Raw genomic sequence first — 6,410 nt, 5'->3', positions numbered from 1 at the left:
GTTAGCTTGTTTTGGATTGTTTGGATACTGGGTTTTCTTAAAATCAGAACTGTACTTAGATGCAAAATCGTAACTTGGACCATGCAGCACCCCTCCATGAAAAATAAAGAAAAAGTAATTTTCCATCCAAAGATGCCTTTTCAACAATCTGACCCTCGTGTAAGAGACTGGAAGGCAGCGATGTCCAGGGAACCCTCCAATCCTCCAGTCCCTGCCCCCTGAAATTGAGCTAGGAAGCTATGTGTAAAAGTACAATAAGATTCAATGTGAGAAAATGCCACTGATTTCTGTTAAGGCCTGGCTATCTGATCATCAAGTCAAACTGAACAAAGTCTCCAGCGACATAATAATGTGGATGTACCTGAAATGCAACATTTTTTAGGTCCCTTGGTGATTGGATGATGGACAAGAGGAAGTTCGAATGCAAGCAATGATAATTATTAGATGAAAAACAAGTCAAATATAGGCCCTTTTATTTAAAGCTAGGTTAACAGAATCAATGATCAGCAAAACACATTAAACCAAATCAGCAAACAAACCAGTATACACTACATCACATTAAAAATTTCACACTCCAATTATAGTCCTTTTTAAATTCCTCGTTGCAGTCTGTCCTCTCCCTGAAGAAGACAAGGATAGATCTTGGCACACTTTACCTATCCAGTGCCTCCTTTTCCTCTCTTGTTATTATTTAAAGGTTTTATTTCACCTTTTTGAAAAAAGAAACTTGTCCTTATTTTTAAATCGGTCAATATTTAATTAAATTTATCAGTTATATTAGTCAAGATCAATGGCATTGCCAGTGGAAGGGAGAGGGTGGCTGTGGAGAATCTAGTCCAGCAGGAAGAATATTTTATTAGTGAATCTGTTTAGAATTGCCAGTGCATGTGATTATAAAAAGCAAACCAACATTTAATCAGATTTATTATTGTTTTTAAACTCCCCATAGACAGTGTACCCCCTGCACTGGGGATGGGCTGTTCTCACTACCGCCCCCTCCTTGGCATTCCATTGATCAGGATAGACTAGGTTGTATTGAAATTGTTCCTTAAACACCATCTTGTAACTCCTTGTTTTGATGACCTGTACAGTTTTTAGGAGTACTGTTCCAGTATCTTGTAGCATATTCCTTATTTGGGGTCCATCTCATGACTAAACTGAGGTTATGGGTGTTTCAGAGGAAGACCACAAATATATAAAGTACCATTCTCATCATATCATATCAAGATATGATGTGCTGTCAAAGAACTTGCCTGTGTTGATGTTACCATTAATCAGAGGTTGAAGTCAAAATGCTCTAATGTAAGTTACTTTTTTCCTCCCTTTCCACACTATACTCTTTTGAGGGAAGTCACAAAGTACCGCTCACATTAAACGGTTGGGAAGTTACGCTCTGTCCCCTGAGGTGAGACTATCTAAATAATTATTTGAAATTTTTCTGCATGGAGGTTTGCCTCCCATATCCCTTAATTTCATAATTTTTTCCTCTATTTTATTTTTACTTTTTTCTGTACTGAGACCTTTCTGATTTCCTCTAATCTGTCTTCGAAATCATTACTTCTTTCTTCAGCTCTATTTAGTCTAAGTCGGTCTCTGCCTGTATTTTTTATTTCTAAATATTTGATTTCACATCTGCCAGTTCTTTCCTGATGTTCTCTCCTCTTGTTTTCAATACTTTCTTTTTTTCTTTAATCATTTTAACCATATTAAATAATTGAGGATTTAATCCTGATTTGTTATGTTTTTGTTTTTTGTTTTTTTTTTGGATTTTGGATTGTGAGCTCATCTTCTGTGAAGCTTTAGCTATAGAAATCCTGTGCAACCTAGTTGAGGCTCACTCAGAGAGGGTTTTTTGTTTGTTTGCTTGCTTCTGCCAGATGCTGCAGGGTATTACTATCCTTGAACAGCTTTTTATGATAATTTCTTAACTTCTCAATTCTTCAGTCATGAGAGTATAAATTCAAACCCCAACCTGTGTGAGGGCAGGTCCATAATTATGAATTCTCAAAAAGTGTTTTTTCTCCCACTTAACCCAGAGCTCAAGCTAAGACAGATTAGTTTACTGTCATCGCCCTGTTCCCTAGGCCAACCATTCAAAAGTTTTCAAAAGGACTGAATTGCTTTTGCAGGAATCTCAGTTACAACCTCTCTTGCAAACTCATCCCTTGTCCCTGTACAAGTCACTGTCTCTTCATATAGTCTTTTCCTGCTGATCCCTCTGTTTTGGTCTTAAGGAATTCATGCTCACTCCTCTCAATTCATCCTCTATTTCTTTTAACTGCCCTTTCATATTTTTATCTCTTTGTCTCTCTTTGCTATATTACATATTATCTTCTAACTCACTGATTTTCTCTGTCTCCAGTCTAGAGTTTAATACCAGCTCTTGAAAAGTACACTCCCAAATTTTCTAACCTGTTTTTCATATTCATCTAGTTTTTAAATAATCATTTTGTATCGATTTCACAAACATATACATGATAGACATATAAAATAACTATATGGGAAGTATACATAGAAATGAAAATAAATGAGTAAATAGAAAATTTTGGTAATAATTCTAATAGCTGATGAAATAGAAGTTAAACCAAATAATATCATAAAGGAAAAGATGCATTAATAAAAGTAAGAGTACTAATAAAAGAGATAACAGAGTAAGAAGCTGGTATCATATCATGAATATATATGCATCTTACTGTACAAAACACACAAAGCACTGACAGGACTGTAGGAAGAGAGAGATTAATCAACTACTGTAGTTTAGTAAGATTTTAACACACTCATCTCAGAAACTGGTAGAGCAAGCAAGCAAAATATAAATAGAATCATTGTAGATCTGAATAATGCAATTAGTACCTCTAAGCTCTGAGATATATAGAATTTTATACTGCAAAATGTCTGTAGAGAAACAAAACACTTTAGGAAATAGACTGCATATTAGGCCACAAAAGAAAACTTAAATTCCAAAAGGTCAATCAACATCATACAATGTTTGTAAACCAGAATGCAATGAAGTTAAAAATAAACAACAAAAGGAGAGCTAAAAATGCCATTTGTTTGGAAATTAAATAACAAAGTTAAAATAATATGTGGGTTAGAAAGTAAATAACAACAGGGATTAAGAAAATTTTTCTTGTATGATAGTGAAAATACCTTGTATATAATAAGTATTTGTGAAAAACATATCAACACTTAGAAACTCATAATTTTAAATATAGTTACCCAGAAACAAGTATAATCAATGAAAGCCAAATATTTAACTCAATAAATCAAAATAAAAAGAAAAGCAGCACATCAGAAAAGAAAATTCAGAACATCACGAAGGATAATATAATGTCGTTTACAAGGTGGCTGCCACTTAAGCTTCCCTTTCTCATGGTCAAATGCTGCTTCTCACATTGTCAGTTTCCTTGCCCTTGAACCCGGTCTTGCCTTGATGATTTGTTTCACCATTAGCATGAGGCGGAAGTGGCGTTTTAAAACTTCTGAGGCTACGTTGTAAGAACCTTACAGCTTTTATTTGGGTCTCTTGGGAAGCTTCCACTTAGCACAGAGTGTCAGAAGACCCAGTTACCACGTCGTGAGAAAACAAAGCCTCATGGAGCATCGCTCAGCGAACCCCGAGAGACAATAACGAGCACCTGTTTCAGTCCAGTAAGTGTTGAGTGGTTTGTCATATCGTAGTAGATAAGCAGCAGAGAAGGGCCAGGATCAATAAAATAGGAAAACAATAAATAGGGAAGATTTTGTCAAAAACAAAAGCTGGTTCAAATAAAAGTGAATAAGGTAGGTTGGTCAGACTCTGATCAGGTTGATTAAAAAAAAGAAAGAAAAGTTGCAAGTTGACAAAATACAGAATTTAAAAAGGGAGGAAAATATAGCCACTACAGATATTTTGAATAAAGTTTGTTGCAAATTATTGACTAATGAAGTAGAAAGCCTAGACGCAATGAATAAAGTCCTAGAAAAATCTAAAATGCCAACATTGGCAGGAAAAAGTAAAGAATTTGAATAGATCAATAAGCATTGAGGTAAACAGCAAAGCCTTTTCCTCCCAAATAACCCTAGGCCCAGATGGAATTACAGGTGGGCCCTGCCACACTTCAAGTAAGAGTTAATCCTTTCTTCTACAAGTTGTTTGAGAGAAAGGATGAAGAGGAGAAGCTGCCCAGGTCATTTTATGACGCTAGTGAAACCGTGATTCCCAGACCAAATATGGAAAAGAAAAGAAAACTGTCGCCTCATTTCCCGTATGAAAATAGGTGCAAAAATTCAAAAAGAAATATCAGTTAATCAAATTCAACAATGTACTACCAAAACCAAAAAATAAACAAAACCAGAACAAAACAGTGACTATAACACTCTGGAGCCCCCTTGACCTCTTTTTCCTTTCTCATACAGCACATATCACCTCCTAGTGTGTTATATACTGTTATGTCTGTTGTTTGTAACGTCCCAGTTGGGATGTAAGCACCATGAAAACGTGAGTCTTAGTCTGGTTTGTTCCCAGATCCTAGGCTCCTAGAACAGTTCCTGGCTTGGTAAATGTTTCTTAGAAGAAGGAAAGAACATGACAGGGCAGGGCTTATGTTTGTATTACATAGTGTGATGTCCTGGACTTGAGCCATGTTGTAACTAAAATAAATCTGTCATGGGGAGTAGATGGGCAGTTAAATGTTGCAGGGGAGGGAGGATCCTAAGAGGTGAACGGGATGGATTGGTCCAGAAATGGACACATCATTCAAGCTAAGACAGTCCTTTCCCCTAGGAGTTTGGAATTAATACAGAAGGAGAGTAGTCCCTTCCTTGGGCGTTTGGACTTGTAACACAGAAACCCAGGGGCTGTAGGTGGTCACTTTCTACCACGTGGTCTGGAAAGCAGAGAAAGGTGCTCTGCAGTGCTAAGGAAGAAGTGCAGAAGACACGCAGAGAGAGGATCTAGAGGAGATACGAAGCCCCAGCCACAGCCCTGGTTCTACTCGAGTCTCGAGACTCAGAGGTCTCCCAGCGACTGCATTTTTTCTTGCTTGCTGAAGTTATTTTGAATTTGCTTTCTTCTGCTTGCAACCAAAACTCCTTATCAGTGCAAACTTGACTTGGAAATCCTCCTCCTCAGGTCTCAAATGATACTTCCTTTTAACTGGAGGGTGATCATGGAATTTGGTCCCACCGTGTCCTGTATCTGGGAACGGGGTTTGGGGGTGGCTTCTTCTCCATAGCTGCCACTAACCGAGCATCACTCTGCCAGGTGACACAGGGGTGGTGTATCACCCCTGGGGACGGGTCCGTCTTGGATGGAGCTCCATGAAAATGAGTGGGCATGATGACTGCCTCTTTTTGATTTCCTGTCTTCTGAGTTGACAGATCAATCACAGATCTTACTGTGAGAATGAGGCATGAGGTTCTTTTCTGAGGTCAGGTAGATCTCCAAGGAGCAGTTGAGTTGGGGAGGAACAGAACTTTTAATTCTACCTTAGTCAGTCCTCTGAATCATACAAGGGAGGGTTTTCTAGACTTATGGTTTTATAAAAAGGATGCCCACATGTTCTTTCCCATACTTTGACCTCTTTTTCTCTTTCCCCAATTCCTCTCCTCTCTCTGAAGCTTTTTCCTTTCAGGTCCCCCAGTTTGGTGTTCCCCACAGGAAGAGGAACTCTCATCTCCTCAGGACCTACTTGGGTCTTGCAAACTTGAGATCCGTAAAGTCTCCACTGCTCAGTCAGCACTGCTCCAGATTGTGATGGAGAAGGTGTGGACCTGAGTCATGGGTTAGGTTTTGATCCTGGTTCTGCCTTTAGGATATATGAGCGTTGACAAGTTACTAAATTTCTTTGTGTCTTCAGTTTCCTTCCTTATTATTATTATATCTACCACATAGAGATATCATTAGAATTAAATGAGTTAATGCATGTGAAGTGTGTATGTCAGTCGTAGGCATAGAGCAAATGCCCAGGAAGTTAGCTGCACCGCTCTTACTATTGCTATTGGCTTCAGCTCCACAAGTGAGGACACACTCCTCCGTGGCATCTTGTCTCAAAAACTCCACTTCTCCTCTGAGTTACTCCAGCATACATCTCCCTCTCAGACAAATTAGCCCAACGAAACGATTTCATTTTAAGCCATCTCTTTGTGTTTTAACTCAACTCTAACTAGGGTTAGACTGTAGACGCCTCAAAGGAAAGAAGTCTGATTTGAGACGGACAAGAACCTTTATCGATTCTTCCTGAGACCACAGTCTTAGCTTCCTGACTGGTCTTGTCCTGGGGCAGTGACTCCATCCCTGCTTTATCTTCCTGAAGCACGTGGCTCTTGTTCCAGAAAATCCAAAAGTGGGTGATAAAATCCAAACAGTTTAGAATGAGAGTCTAGGCCAGAACTGTTTATTTAGAAACATATGCAAGCCACATATGTAA

This window comes from Camelus ferus, chromosome 14, assembly GCF_009834535.1.
Source record: "Camelus ferus isolate YT-003-E chromosome 14, BCGSAC_Cfer_1.0, whole genome shotgun sequence".
Taxonomy (NCBI): Eukaryota; Metazoa; Chordata; class Mammalia; order Artiodactyla; family Camelidae; genus Camelus; species Camelus ferus.
This window is presented reverse-complemented; position numbering follows the sequence as displayed.